We start from the raw sequence: 15891 nt of genomic DNA on the forward strand, positions 1-15891 counted from the left end.
TCTTTTTCAATATTAGTTTTTCTTTATGTATTTTGGAAATTTCGGGTGAAACCACATTTGGAGGATTTGTTTTATTTCCCTCTCTTTCCTCTTCTTTCTTTCTTGCTCCCCACCCCCCACCCTCGGAGCCCCTGACCCAGATCCAGGTCTCCCAAGGAACAGCAGTGGCCCCGCATGGGAGGGCCTGCCTGGGAGGGCCTGCCTGGGAGGGCCTGCCTGGGAGGGCCTGCCTGGGAGGGCCTGCCTGGGAGGGGGCGAGACGCCACGGCCGAGACGGCCAGTGGCTGGGCTCCACACCCCGTCCAGGTAGTGCTGGTGGCAGATGGTGAGTTCCCTGTGGGCAGGGGACCCCAGCCCCTCACCCGCATTCCTTGGGGTGCTGCCAGGGCTAAAGTCTCGTCCGCCCAGAACAGTGGGCCAACTTATCAATCTCATTCTGGGAGGGCTGGTGAGAGCAGATGGCCCGATGCAGGGTCATCAAACTGTTTCTACAAATGACTAGATAGTAAATATTTTCTGCTTCATGGTCCATGAGGGTCTCTGTAGCCACTACTTAGATCCCACGAGCGTGCATGTCCACACTCCAGGGAATCTCACTGACAAAGCAGGCAGGGTCTGACTCCAGCTGAGAGACATGGTCTCCCAAGGCCTGCCCTCGTGCATCTGACTCTGAATGCCAACCTGAGCTCGGGTAGGAAGTCACGGACGGCTTTGCACACAGACTGTGCATATAAGGCGAGAGTTCAACGTCATTTCCTAGCAACATCTGGAATGTCTCAAAAACAGACTTCTGTTTGGTTAATTTTACACAAAGTCAAGTGGAAATAAGAGAGCAAACACCCCAACGCAAGGCTTTGGTTTGTTTTACTTATGTCTATTAAATGCTTTGTGTTTCAACAGGCCCGTTGAAGTTACTTTTGGAAGGATTTCAAGGGAAGTCTATAATGCAGTGGGTCCATCAGAATCCCAGTGAGGGTGGTGGGAACCAACGTTTGTAATTAGGTTTTTCTATTGAGATCACTGTGAATAGGCACACAGTTATAAGCAGCAATGCCATGGGGAAACCCCATGTAACTTTACCCATTCCCCCCAAACTGTAATCTCGTATCACATCCAGGGCGTTAATACTGATACAACTCACCAACTTCGTTCAGACGCCCCCACATTCACCTGTGTGTTGGGGGCGGTGGTGTTTGTTTAGCTCTGTGTCAACACTTTGCTTTTCACTGAGAAGATGCTGGAGTGATGGCCAGGGACCCAGAAGGACGAGGCCCTGGAGGAAGCCTGCCCGTAGCAGGAGGGCTCCCGGCCGACATGGCATTGCCTTTATCTGCGTGCACCGCACCAGGACACAATTATAAAAAACAAACTCACTTAACCTGGGCTAATGACAGCAGGAGAATCGCCCCCATTCTGTATTAATGGAAATCAAATGGTGCCGAGCGCCATGGTAATTACGCCGAGGTTAAAAGCTTTCCAAGCGAGCCTTTCAATCACTGACTTTTTGAAAGACCTCTGGGACCTAAACAAACTCCCGATATTTATTCAGGCTGAAATTCTGACTCTCATTTAGATGGCTAAATTAATAAGCGTGGAGGCCGCTCCTCTTCTCTGACGACGCACTGCCTTTCATGTGCCCCGCAGAGATGCATTAACATTCTGTAACACCATCCATTATTTGGAATTATTAATTCATCAGTTACTCAGTTGAAAAATCTGATGAGTCAATATGGCGAGAGGCAGGGAACGTGTAAGACCCCAGTGAAAAATTAGCAGATTGCTTAGGAAACAGTATTTAGGGAACACAAAGTGAGAAAAATCTTTCATAAATAATATCGAGCCTCTCGGGGGCCCTGCGGGTGCTCCCTCGTGAGTGGTGCCCCGTTGTTTCAGAATTTAACCTTCGCACAGGCCACAGGTTGAGCCCCCGGGAGGGGTCTGCAGGAGGCTCCCTGGGACGGACTGCAGGGGTGGGGGCGGGTGGAGGTCAAACAGGACCGACGGGGACCAGGACGCGCAGGTGCACCAGGGCCAGCCCTCCCCTGCGGCTGGCCAGGGCGAGGGGGCCTGAGCAGGGGGAACAGGGGCCATGCCACCCACATGCAAGACACAGGGGCCAGGGCGAGGGGGCCTGAGCAGGAGGAGCAGGGGCCACGCCACCCACATGCAAAGACACAGGGACACCCAACCCTCCCAGCCGCCTCCCCCAGGGACCGCCACGGGGGTCTCTCCCATTTAGACAGGACACCCCAACCCTCCCAGCCGCCTCCCACAGGAACTGCCATGGGGGTCTCTCCAGTTTAGACAGGACACCCCAACGCTCCCAGCCACCTCCCCCAGGAACCACCATGGGGGTCTCTCCCATTTAGACAGAACTCCCCAACCCTCCCAGCCACCTTCCCCAGGAACCGCCATGGGGGTCTCACCAGTTTAGACCAGACACCCCAACACTCCCAGCCGCCTCCCCCAGGAACTGCCATGGGGGTCTCTCCAGTTTAAACAGGACACCCCAACCCTCCCCAGCTGCCTCCTCCAGGAACCGCTGTGGGGGTCTCCCGGTTTGGACAGGATACCCCAACCCTCCCCAGCTGCCTCCCCCAGGAACCACTGTGTGGGGGTTCTCTCCAGTTTAGACAGGACACCCCAACCCTCCCAGCCACCTTCCCCAGGAACCGCCATGGGGGTCTCGCCAGTTTAGACCGGACACCACAATGCTCCCAGCCGCCTCCCCCAGGAACCGCCATGAGGGTCTCCCGGTTTGGACAGGATACCCCAACCCTCCCCAGCCACCTCCCCCAGGAACCACTGTGGGGGGTCTCACCAATTTGGACAGGACACCCCAACCCTCCCAGCCGCCTCCCCCAGGAACCCCATGAGGGTCTTCCGGTTTGGACAGCTCTTCCAGATGACCATTCACACACAGTGGCAGACGGCCAGTGACAGATTGTGGTCGCTCGCGGTGGCAGCATCTTCCCATCCTCTTAACCCCGTGATTAGTCGGGTGTCTGCAAAGAGACACTTAATTAGCACTTGTTAAATGGTGCTGCCCCACGTCCGGCCCGTGCGCAGGCTCTCAGGGCTCTGTGCACACGGTCCTGAGACGAGCCTCAGCAGGGTTGCTCGTGGCCTCTGTGCAGACCCTGCGCCCTCCCCGGGGCCCTCAGCCCTGCCCGGCGCCCCCGCCTCCTGACCTCCAGGGAGGTCTCGCTAATGGCCTGAGAGCTGGCAGGGGCCTGGGAGGCGGAGAGCCCAGGTGGTCATCATCTCTGCTCTCTGACCGCCCCTCATGACCCTGGTGGAGCAGGAGGCGTGCTGGGCAGAGCAGACCAGTGCTAATGAACTCCGTGGACACACAGCCCTGCCCCGTCCCCGGCAGACTCATGGGCGGCTCTGCTCCTTGTTCCGCAGACGCCGAGGGACCGCAGGCCCGGGGGCTGAGCCTCTGACAGATGAGCTGACGGCCGGGGCCCAGAGAGCTTTCTTCCGCCACTTCTCTCGGGCACTCACACTCACACAGCAGAGCTGACAGCAGACTCGTGGGGCACTGCCTCCGCCTGCGTCTGTGAGGCCGGCCGGGCATCCTACTGCTGAACGGAGAGCGCCAGGCCCGTAGGTGCCGGGTCCAGCCCCAGAGGCCCTCCTGCCCCTGGCCTGGCCTCAGTCTCACCGCAGCCTCCGGTCATCCAGCGCCCTCGAGAGGGGCAGCAGAACTCAGGGGAGCAGCTCTGGGATCTGCCTGCATCTACAGCCCACCCCAACCTGGAGGAGACAGCCTGGGGGTCCAGGAGTCACCCCTCCCCACACCTGGAGGACATGGCCTGGGGGATCCAGGGAATCAGCCCCCTACCCAGAGGAGATGGCCTGGGGGTCCAGGAGTCAGGATCCCCACCTGGGGGTCCAGGAGTCACCCCCCAACCTGAAGGAGACGGCCTGGGGGGTCAGGAGTCAGGACTCCCACCTGAAGGAGACAGCCTGGGGGTCCGGGAGTCAGCCCCTACCGTGCCCACGTCTGTAACTAGCCAGGTACAGAGGTACTTGGGGACCCTGCAAGGCCAGCACCTCCAGCTCGCAGCCCTGTCCTGACCAGGGCGGTCGGTGGCCTTGTACAGAGGACACGTGGGCACTGCAGGCCGGGTGGACTGTGAGCCCCCTGCCCCAACCCTGAGTCATGATGGACGTCTGTCTCCTTCCATCCGGGAGCTGGCTCCGTGGTCTTGGCACTGTCCCCCCCAGAGAAAGGCCGGGACACTGATGGGGAGGGCCTGTAGGTGAGATGGACGAGGACGCACCCCGCGGGGAGAAGCCAGAGCCCCAAGGGGAGGAACCGTGCCCTGTGGGGAGAAGCTGGTGCCTGAGCGGCCGCTGACCAGCATCCAGACCATCCCCGAGCTTCGGGCTTGGAAAGCATGGCCTGACTGAAGCCCGTGTGATCGCTTTCATTTAGTTTGCTTTTTGTTGTTTTGTTTCTGGCAAGTGGGGAAATAGTAGCTTCTAGAAATTCACGTGCGTGAAGATTGACTAACTGGGGTCCATTCCAGGGAGGGGACCACGTTCTGACCACTGTGTGTCGGGGTCAGCTGTGGAAAGAGGCGGGTGGGTCAGGATGGCAAGCCCCTGCCCAACCCAGGACTCTGAGGGCCGGCCTCCCTGGCAGGTGTGGAAGGACGGAGTCCTCGGGGCTCCACGGAACGCTGGGCCCATGGCTGCAGGTGCAGAGAAGACACACGCGTGTGCTCAGGAGTCCTCCTCCCTGAGGGGAGCTGGCTGTCCCGAGGGCGGTGCGGGCAGCCGAGGGCAGAGCACAGCAGAGGGGCCCTGGCCGTGGACAGGAGGGTGTAACAGGGGACTGCAGCCCCTTCCCCGCAGCCCCTTGGACTTGGGCACAGGTGGGAGAGCGCTGGCCGCTAGCCCGGCCCTGACCGCAAAGCCACACCGGGCTGAGGGCTCGGCCTGACCCGCCTGGCGGGTGCAGGAATCCGGAGAGGCCAGGAGGGGCCCCTGGAGGCGGCGGCAGGGCGGGGGCGGCCACAGCTGGGCCTCTGGTGTCTTCATGCAGTGCTGGTGCTGAGTCATCTCTTGACAAAGTCTCCAGCCGGGGCAGGCCCACAGCCGGGCCCCAAAACTTCCAGGGCCGCAGACCTCCTCATCGCCCAGGGCAGCTGCTGTGTCTGCTTGGCCCTCCTGCCTGTGGCCCCCGGCCCCCAACCTCGCCAAGGCCTGGACTGCAGCTGAGCAGTCCCGGGCCCCCCAGGACACAATCCTCCCCAGAAGAGAACAAGGTGGGTCCAGCTGGAAACAGTGGCCAAAGCTTCTCTCTCACCTGGCCTCTCCTAGAATCAGGGTGGGAGAGAGACCTCCCCAGTCCTGGGAACACTGGGGACGCTCCATCAGGCCAGCTGCAAGTTTAAGATGCAAACACGTATCCCTCTTTCCAAGAAACTGGGTCATTGAGAACCCCAGGTGCAGGAATTAGAAAAATGTCCTGGAAGGATTGTCTTTGCTTCTGTATTTCACCGACTTACTTTCCTCAATTCAGAATACGGTTATACAGGCTCTTTCTGCTTCTAATTATTTTGCGTTTAACAGGTTTGAAATATCTTAACCATGTAGACTCATGTACATCCTCAGAAAACACAAAGAGAAACATCATCCCACAGCAGCTCCGCGGGGCTCCCGGTGCAGAGGCTCTGGGTCTCTCCTGCCATTAAAGGGACCTCCGTCCTGTGTCCCGTCCCCCCATCCCACCCCCGTGTCCCCATGTCCTGGCCCCAGGGCCCCCATTGCTGCCTTCTGTCCCCTGAGACTATCATCCAGGTGCAAACTCAGCATTTTTTCTTCTCGCCCCGTGCCCACTCCCCCGGAGCTAAGCTCCTCCCAGCTTTACCTACCACGTGCGGACCCGTGTCCAGCCGCTGCCCCCAGTCCAGCCCCAGGACCCCCGACCCCTCTGTCTCCCGCTTTCCCCTGAGCCCCACCTCCCTGAGCCCTGCGTCCCCCGCGGCTCCTCCGGGGCTTCCAAGTGACGTGAAGTCCTCCTGGGCTCGGCTCGCCCTCACCCCAGCGTCTCCCCACCCAGCCCAGCTCCTCCCCGGCCATCTCGTCAGAGCGGCGCTGGCCATCCTTCGCGGAGAGCCCCTCCGCTGCTCCTGCTTTACTCTTCTCCCCAGACCCGGCGTGGCTACTGGACACGCAATCACACGGTCGGCCCTTCCCCGCCTGGAGCCCAGCTCCGTCCAGCAGGGCCTCAGCCGGGAGGCGTGCGGGGACAGAGTGGAGGCTCAGAAAACGGCAGGACTGTGTCCTCAAGGGCGCCGCTGTGGAAGCTACCCTCCAGGGCGGGCGTGAGCCTTCTCTACCCTGAGGACCCTCCCCAGCCATCCCCACGGCCTCATTTACAGGGGCCCTTGGGACCTGCCCCATCCCACAGTGAGCAGTGCCCAGGCCTCAGGGCTGAAACAGGAAGGGCGGTGGCCGCTGTCCCCTGGCCAGGCCGGAGCCCACCTCTGACAGCTCCCTCCCACCCACGGTGTCCCAGGAGCCCGGCCGGTGATATGATGAGCAGGCGGGGGACGTGGGGGTGGCCTCGGGGCCTGGGGGCCTCGGCGCCTCTGCCCACTCTGCACACGGGGCAGGAGGCCAGGCGCCAGACAGAGAGCCGTGTCCAAGGCGAGACTGTGTCACAGGAGGGCCCGGGGCAGACTTCAAGGTCAGCGCTGCTCGCAGAGATGGAAAGAACGGACTCCAAACAGCAAATGCAAAATACACGTGTAAGAAGAAATCCTGCCTTAACAGGAGCCCTTGAAACATGTGTGAAAACATCAGCTTGATTGCCCTGCACGGCTAGGGGTCAAAGTTGACCCTAGACAAGGGAGTATTCGAGAAGAGAGGCCCATCCAGAGCCCGGTGTTCACGAGACACTCGCTTCACAAGACAGAAAGGAGCAGTTTCCTTTGGGCAGTGCTAATAAAATCTAATCACCCAATAAAAACAATAGCAACAAACCAAGATATACAAGAAACGTCTCAGAAGCCTAGCCCTGCAGTAAAGTGACCCTTGAATCAATAAACACGGTTCCAGTGCAGCGAGCCAGGACCTGACTGAGAAATTCACACACTCAATCTTGGTAGAAGATTGGTCTTCTCCTCAATCATGGTAGAATCCCAGGATGAGGCCACGGCAGCCATGGAGGGAACACGGGTTCCTGGCCAAACCTGGTGTTAATGAGAAGGGCACTTGACTTTCCAAGTTACTGAAATCCCAATGAAACAATCAGGAAGGTGTCATCCCAGAAGAGTAAAACATTCTGAGTGAAGAGCTTCAGGATCGGTTTGATCCAGCAGCTCAGTCGTTTCATAAAACACCGTACTTGGTTCTTTTTCTCTGGCGGCACCTCTGGGATAACATAACAGTTCTTGACCTAAACCCAGAGAGAGAGCAAGAACTTGGTCCCCAAACCTGTCACGGTGAGGAGGTCACACAGGTGAACCCCAACCAGCGAGGTCTCTCACAGATGGGCTGTTGGGAAGTGGGGAGGGGGCCTGGTATCGAGGCCACTACATGCCCACTGCAGTCTGTGATGGGAGCCCAGTTCAGACCCGCTGACGAGTCCCCCTGCGCTTCGCACAAGGCGGGGTGAGCGGCCTCCTCACTTTTCTCCATCCTCTGCAGGCAGGAGTCCCCCCACCTCCGTTCCTCCCCATTCCTGCCGAGTGGGGTCCCAGACCCCACACACATGGGGCAGATCCCCGGGCCTGTGTGAGGGGGATGACTGCAAGGAGGACCCCGGCAAGGCAACGGGACCCTGGGTGCGTGCGGAGGGTCAGTGCTGGGCGGGCTACAAAGGGTAAGAAGGTGGAGGGTGGGGTATGCGGGCGCCCTGACCCTGGCATCTGTCTGCTGAGGGCCAGTTCAAAGAGGGTCCGCCAGCCTGCATCCCACCTGCAGGGCCTGCTGACACCCAGGGTCCACAGCCTGTCCCCTGTCCCCGAAGCGGCGGCCAGGCCCCTGTCGCCACTGCCCTGATCTTGCTCCAGCCACGTCTGCCCGGCAAGGAACCAAAAGGGGTCAACAGGCTGGAGCCGCAGCCCCTCCCGCTTCAAGTCTGTACCCGCCAGCTTCACCCTTGTTGAGCGGTGTCGGCTGCGAGGAGTTTACCTGCTCTTTGAAAGGATGGAAGGACAGTGCCTGCCAGTCCCTCCCATCCTCTCCTCCCTGACACATGAATTAAAGCCGCATAATTAAAATCCACAGCACAGTGTGAGGGAGTGAACGCCCAGCTCCTCCAGGAGAAGCCATCTCCTGATAGAAGGATGCTCTTAATAGACGCTAGCAACAGCCTCGGCAGGGTGGAGCGTTTCTGCTTTGAAGCTCTGACACCTTTAGAGAGAAGAGAAAGCTCTTTGGGCGTGTGGGGTGGACTAAATCAAGGAAACAAGCCCGCGACCATCCCTGCGGACCTCAAGTACGCAGGAGGCGCTCACCTGTGCAGCACCTTCCTAGCACTGGGAATGCATAGCAAACCCCCCCAGACTCTGCCCTCGAGGACGAGGACGTAAGATTCTAGAGGACAGACAGAAAATGTCTGATGAAAGCTATCCTGACTACTGGATGGCAGGAAGTCCCCCAGGAAGACGGAGCAGAAGGGAGGTTTACAGCCTCCACCCGGGAGAGGGGAAGAGCCCATGGGACTTGGAGAGGGTGGGAGGGAGCCTGTGGCTCCCAGGAGGTGCGGGTGGTGTCTGGGTGCCAGAGGCTGGGGCGGTGGGGGACGAGGGAGGGGGCGGGGGAGAGGGGGAGGGGAAGGGGAGGAAAAGGAAGAAGGTAGATGAGTTGAGCAGGTGTTACATTTTGTCAAATGCAATTATGTAGCAATTGATGTGCTCCTATGATTTTTCTTCTTCAGTCTGCCTTGTGGGGATTACACTGATTGATTTTTGAATATCCAACCAGCTTTGCATCCCGGGAGTAAAGCCTGCTTGGTCAGAGTGCATTGTGCTCCTTACAAACCACTGGATTCAGTTGGCTGGTGTTTGTGGGAGACTTACACCCAAGTTCATGAGACACATTGGTCTTTAGTATTCTTTCTTATTTTTGGTACTATCTTTGTCTGGTTTGACATCAGATGATATGGACTCATTTTTCAATTTAAACAAACTAGATGAGTGTCAAGGCCACAGCCTAGTGTATCTGAATTTTCTCAGGGGAAGTGAGTGAAACTGCTCAGTCATGTCCGACTCTGTGCGACCCCATGGACTACACAGTCCATGGAATTCTCCAGGCCAGAATACTGGAGTGAGAAGCCATTCCCTTCTCCAGGGGATCTTCCCGACCCAGGGAGAGAACCCAGGTCTCCCGCATTGCAGGTAGATTCTTTACCTGCTGAGCCACCAGGGAAGCCCAAGAGAAGCAAAGCCGGTTTTAATAATGTCTGAATGGGCATGAAGTGATGGACTCAGGGACTCATCTTCCCGCCAGTGGAATCCAAGATGGCAGAAATGAAGTCCTCCTCCTCCTCGTCCTCGTCCTCGTCATCCCCATTGTCGTCAGCAGCAACATCCACAATCGTCCTACATTTTCCTGCTGAACTTGCTCTGTGCACAGCGTGAACCAGAGTTATATGTGTCTGAATAACTGCTTCCCTGTCTGAAAGGGGGCTGGCTGTCTTGAACGTCTCGTTAGCCATCACAATCCCAGGATTAAATGGGATTCTGCCCACAGTGAAGGGGGATAACTCATCACCCCATCAGCCTCTGAGGAGCCAGGGACCAAGCATCTCACACAAGCCAGTCTCTGCTCCAGGGCATGAGCTCAGGGCAGACATGGCCCAACCACCCCGAGTCACAGCTCCTTGGAAAGGCCAGACTGGGACCTGTTATTCCCCAGCCAGGGACGGAGCGTGTTCCATGGACTGAAGCCCGAGAGGGAGCCAGCATCTCAGAGTCAGGACGGTTCATTAGCAGCAGGTCGCTTCCCGCCCTTACGCCCAACAGTGAGCCTTGGAGCTGTAGCCCTGCCCTGGCTGGAAAAGTGCTTCAGCTTCAGAGGCACCCTATTATTGGGAGAGAGTAAGCTTTCCTGGAAGGAAAACTAAAGTCGCACGGTCTGGCCGGGTGTGTATTTGAGGTCCCTTCTAGCTGACCGAGGAGGACGAGGCAGGCGCCACGCAGATGGGGTGGACCTGTTTGGGCGTTAACTTTACTCACATTTCTTAATGTTTTGCACAAAGAACCAGGGATGGTGCTGCAAACACGCACCAGGACAGTGGGGCCCGTCGCCCACAGAGGGGACTCGTCCACTCTGGAGACGGGCTGTGGTGTCTGGGAGCTTGGGTGTCCACATTCGGGGCTCTGGAAACAGAAGCAGAGGTGACGATGTGATGACGCGTCTGAGTCAGTGTCCTCCCAGCCAGGCCGAGGCAGCCGGGACGCCCCAGGGCCCCTGCTGGCCCCTCCCCATCAGGGCCAGAGGGAGCTGGCTGCCCCGGGGCTGGGGGCTGGGGCGGGGCGGGGACACACACACCGTCTACACCCCAACCCCCTCGGTGGAAGGGACTGTCTCCTCTCTCACTTTCAGAGGCCGTCAGAAGTTGATCTCTCCTCCCAAACACCAGCTTGGGGGGAAATCACTTTCCTTGGCCTCTCTGCAGATCAGCCCTGGCTGACCCCTTGCCCAGAGCCAGGTTCCCCTGGGAGCCCATCTGCGCCCCAGGTTTCCCGGTTCAGCTGACATCACCAGGGTCGCCTCTGGGGTGCCTGCTCCCAGAGACACCCCCTTCACAGCCCACAGAAAGGGACTCGTGGGCGGGCCCGGGCTGACAGTCCAGCTTCCAGTGAACCTGAGAACTGCTCTGGGGCTCTGCTGTGGCCTTCCCACCTAACCCTTAATTAGTGTCCAGGCTCGCAACCCCTCTAAGTGGGGCTCCTCGGGGACAGGCCGCCGGAAGGGGATAAAGAGGAGGTGATGACTGCAAAGGCACGGTGACCAGGTGGACAATTAGAACGTGCCCTCCCAGACGCTGATCTCCTAATCTACTGCTCTGAGCTTCCCAGACAGCCCTCTCTGCTTCTCATAATACAATTTAATTTTTGTGTACAGAGTTTTCTGAAGGGCATAAATGCATTTTCACTTGATGCCCCAGTAATTCAGTTTTAAACGAAGCATAAAAACTCAATAAACAGCAAAGAGCTAACTGCATGTGCCAGGCTCGTGACCTTTCCCTGTTATTTCTGAATAAATAAGAAAGTGGGTAAAAGTCACATATGAAGTCGATGGCAAATTTTTCCCATCGTCTGTTAGAAAATCAGCCGGAATTGACAATAATTTGATAGTTCATGCTTGAGAGAGCTCCCAAGTGGGGATCTGAGGCCGGAGATTGACTCTCGCGACGATCCCGGAGAGACGGGCGGCGGGCAGGCTCTCCTGACCTTGAAACCGTCCCCCGCGCCCAGACGCCCATAATCAATGCAGACTCTCTGCCCCCAGGGGCCCCCACGAGCAAAGGGGAAAATGAAGATTCACAGAAAAGCCGCACAAGTGGATTTTTCAATCGGCTTCTCAAATGCCTGCTAAGTGGCGGCCCGAGCCGCATGCATACTGCATGAGCGCAAGACAAGGACAATCACCGGGGACCGGAGCGCCGCGCCTCCCCACGCGTCCTTCCTGTCCTGCTGCAAGACTGCTGGTGGGCGATGTGAGTTGGAGCCCCCTTAACCCCCGGCACCTGCCACCAAACACAGAGACTGCAGCCCACCCCCAGCATCCAGCTCACACTCTCCCTGAGTCCAGGGCCCCCCGTGTCTGGCACCCCCGAGTCCAGTGGCAGGACACTGGCCACTTGGGACAGTGACCATTAGGAGGTGCTCCCTGCGTGGAGTGATTAGGCCCCTCCTCGCCATGTCCTGGGGCTCCGGCCCCTGCAGAAACGCACCTGCCTCACAGTTCTGTTTTCTGCGAGTCTGGGCCCAAGAAGTTTCCTTGACTTCGGTCCCTCTGTCCTCTAGTGTCCGGTGTCCTGGGGCCTCTCGGGGACCCACCTCCTTTCCTCTCCCTCCTCCGTCTGGCTCCTTCTTCTTCGGAATGCAAGCTTTGTGCCCTGTGAGTGTGAGTCTGCCTGCACACGGCTGAGTGCCTGCAGTGTGACTGGGAGCGCTCACATGTGTGTGTGTGACGTGTGTGTGCACGCACACACGTGGACAGGCTGGGAGCCAGGTGACCAAGCTTCTCTAACCTGCCACACGCTGAGCCCCATTTGCCTCGGGAAGTTTGGGGGTCTGTTCTGCCTGCCTCCACACCCCACCCCAGCAGGACATGTCATCAGCATCAGAAATGGGGTGTCATCAGCTGGGCGCTTTAGAGCCTCAGCATCTCAGGTGAGACACAGGTGGCGGGTGGCACCTGCCCGTCCTCTCGGCCCCGGGAGCTCCAGGCAGACGCGCCACCTGTGAAGAGCGAGCCTGGGCTTGGGGGGAGGCCCCGCTAAGACTCAGCAGGTGCCCTGGGACCATGCGTTCTGGCTGCAGGAACACGGGACCAGGGGGCCCAGCTGCAGCTCAGCCGGCACCCCTGAGGCCTGGCCCCAGCTGTGACTTCAGGGGACGACCCGTCATGTTGTGACTCCTCTGTGGGAAGCCTGGCTCTGACAGCTGAGAGAGCCGCCCATGGAGGGACACAGGGCAGCTGCTGGGCAGGGCCAGGCCGAGGACCCCCCAGGAGACGGTGCAGCCGCCCCCTGACCTGGGTCTAGAGGGCCCTGCTGCTCAGTCCCCCAAGGAGTCAGTTCAGGTCACGTTGGAGCGCCCGCTTGAGGCTCTGGCTGAATCACGCAGTCACTCCGGTGATGCTTCCTGGCCCCTGCTTCCTGCTGGAGTCCGGCTGCTCCCCACCCAGGCAGGCCTCAGGCAGGCAGCTGCAGGAAGACGGCCATTATCCCAGTCCACCCCCCGCCCCTCAGGTTTGAGGATGCAGAGTCGGACACGATGGAGCAGATGAGCTAACTGAGCCCCCCACCCCTCCAGTCTGCGCTCACTTGGGCGTCCACGCCGGTCCATCCTCAGTCCACCCCAGGGCACCCTCGGCCCCACCACGCTGTGGGTGAGACATGGGGGTGGGATGTCTCCACCCTCCCGGCTGCCACCTGCAAACGTCTCCGGACACCTCCTCACCGCTCTGTAAATCCAGACTAACAGCCCGGACATGGGAATGAGGCAGGGTGAAGTTAGACCATCAATCTGGCCTCAAGGAACACGGATGGTGCTTGTTCTGAAAAGAGGCTGGTCCACCCAGAATGTTCTATTCACAGAGGCCAGCTGACACCCACCCAGGGCTCTACTCAACAGAGCCAGAGTACCTCCTGTGGGCAGGTGGGGAGCTTCGGGACCTGGAAGGGGGACTGTTTCTGCTGTTACAGGGAGCAAAACGCTGAGGGTCACACGGTCTTAAGGGAGGGGCTGTGGACAGCAGTCAGGAGGCCCACGACACTCCAGACAAGAACGACGGGGCCTCGGGTAGCGTGCAGTGACAGAAAGAGTGAGAAACAGCCCGGACCTTGATTTATGTTAAAGACAGAGTTGACCTGAATTTTCTGATAGATTAGATGGGCAGACGACAGCTGAGAGAAGGTCAAGGTAGGCTCTGAAGATTTTTAACAAAGGTCAAGCTAGCAGCTGGGGCTGGCAGGTCTGAGATGGTGACAGTTACGGTCCAGGGGATGGGTCAGGAGCCACGAGCAGAGAGAAGCTCTGAAAAGACAAAGCAAGCCTCACGCGACACATCCCGTGCCCAGTGACCCGGCCTGCAAGGGCCATTGCATCATCCTCACCCTGAGGAAGGAAGCTACAGACATGGGGCCCTTCTAAGTTCACAAAAGACTTGCTTACTGGTCATCTTCGCTTCTGAGACTTAAGCAATATTAGCACCACCTGGGGCTTCCCAATGGCTCAGCGGTAAACAAGCTGACTGCCAAAGCAGGAGGCAAACGAGACGCGGGTTTGATCCCTGGGTCGGGAAGATCCCCTGGAGGAGGAAATGACAACCCACTCCAGTATTCCTGCCCGGGAGATCCCATGGACAGAGGAGCCTGGTGGGCTACAGTCCGTGGGTTGCACAGAGTCACACGTGCCTGAGCAGCTGAGCACACACACATTGCTGTTTTACAGACGAGGAAGCTGATCCCAGAGGGGTTATGCCGCCCTCAAATGCTCGTGGCCAGTGTTATCAAGGCGAGATGGGACCCAAGTGTTCTCACTTCCATCTTGATGAGTTCAAGGAAGTGGCTGAGTGAGGGAAGTCTGGATTGCTCTTCCAGCTTGATCCCAAAACACCTTCAGCTTTGCTCGTGCATGACCTCAACAAGCATAGAGAGGCATTTGGGTGGCCTTCAGCTTTTGGCAAATATAAATAGAGCTTCTGTGACCATTTGTGCATAGGTTTGGGTGTGAAGTCTTTATTTCTCTGGGATAAATGTCCAGGGATGCAATCTTGAGGTCCTAGGATAATTGTACATTCAGTTCTTTAATGAAGCTGAGTTTCCAAGATGGTGGAGTAGAAAGACGCTGAATTCACCTCCTCTCATGGGCACACACAAATACACTATTTACAGAACAACTGTTGGTGAAAAAGACTGGAACCTACCAGGACGGATCTTCTATAACTAAAGGTATAAAGAAGGAACCACAGCAAGGCGGGTAGGAGGGGTGGAGTCAGGGTAGAGTCAAATCCCAGAGCCCTGGGTGAGCGACCCCAAATCCAGAGAATAATCACGATTACAGAGGTTCTCCCCTCTGACCAAGGGGTCTCAGATCCACGTTGGGCTCCTCGGCCCTGGAGTCCCACACTGGGAAGTTGAGCCTCCAGACTGTTTATCTCTGAAGCCAGCAGAGTTTACTTTCAAGAAAGTCGTGAGGTTGTAGGAAATAGAGACCCCATGCTTGAAGGATGCACACAAATCTTACACATTCCAGGACCCAGGGCAGAAGCAGTAATTTGACGAGACCCGGGGCCCAGACCCACCTGCTGGTCCTGCAGGGCCTCCCGGGGCGGCCGGGGCAGCACCAGTGACAGCTCCCCCGGGGGACACGGGCACTGGTGGGAGCCCTGCTTGGGAGCTCCTTCACCTGCGTGGGCACTGGGGCTGGAGTATAAGCAATATAAATTTGTATTTATATTACAATACAAAATTAATATATTGTAAACCAACTGAACCTCAACAGGAAAGAAACAGAGACCGCCACGCCGCTTCCCAGAGTGGCTGCCCCGTCACGTGCCCGGGATTCTCGGCGTCCGCACAGCACGTTGGAAGTCTTCGGCCGTTCTGACCGATCCGGTATCTCACTGTGGTTTTAACTTGCATTTCCCTTCTGGTTCCTGATGTTGGAACCCTTTCGTGCGCTTACTCGGCATCTGTACGTCCTTTCTGGTGAAAGGGCTCTTCATGTCTCTGCCAGCGTTCTAACGTGACTGGTGTGTTTGTGTTTTAGTGTTGAGCTTTAAGAGTTTGTTTATCTTCTAGATGCTCGTACTTCGTTAGGCATGTGATTTACAAATGTTTTCTCCCAGTCTGTAAGTAACCGTTTCATCCTCTTAACAGGGTGTTTCAAGTCGTGAAATTGTAAATCTTGAAGACATCTGATTTGTCATTTTTTTTAATAGATTGTATTTTTGGTGTCAATCAAAGAATTTGTTTGCCTGGGAAGCTAGTCCTAGGTTCCACATACTTTATCTTCTTTTTCCCAAAAGTTGTGCGGTTTTGTACTTTACTGGTAAATCCATGATGCGTTTTGGGTTGCTGTGTGCTTAGGCTCTCAGTTGTGTCTGACTCTTTGTGACCCCCATGGACCATAGCCCCCCAGGCTCCTCTGTTCATGGAGATTCTCCAGGCAAGAACACTGGAATGGG

The sequence above is a fragment of the Bos grunniens genome, chromosome 5 (assembly GCF_055505025.1).
Source record: "Bos grunniens cultivar Pamir isolate PY7600 chromosome 5, Bosgru_T2T1.0, whole genome shotgun sequence".
Classification (NCBI taxonomy): domain Eukaryota; kingdom Metazoa; phylum Chordata; class Mammalia; order Artiodactyla; family Bovidae; genus Bos; species Bos grunniens.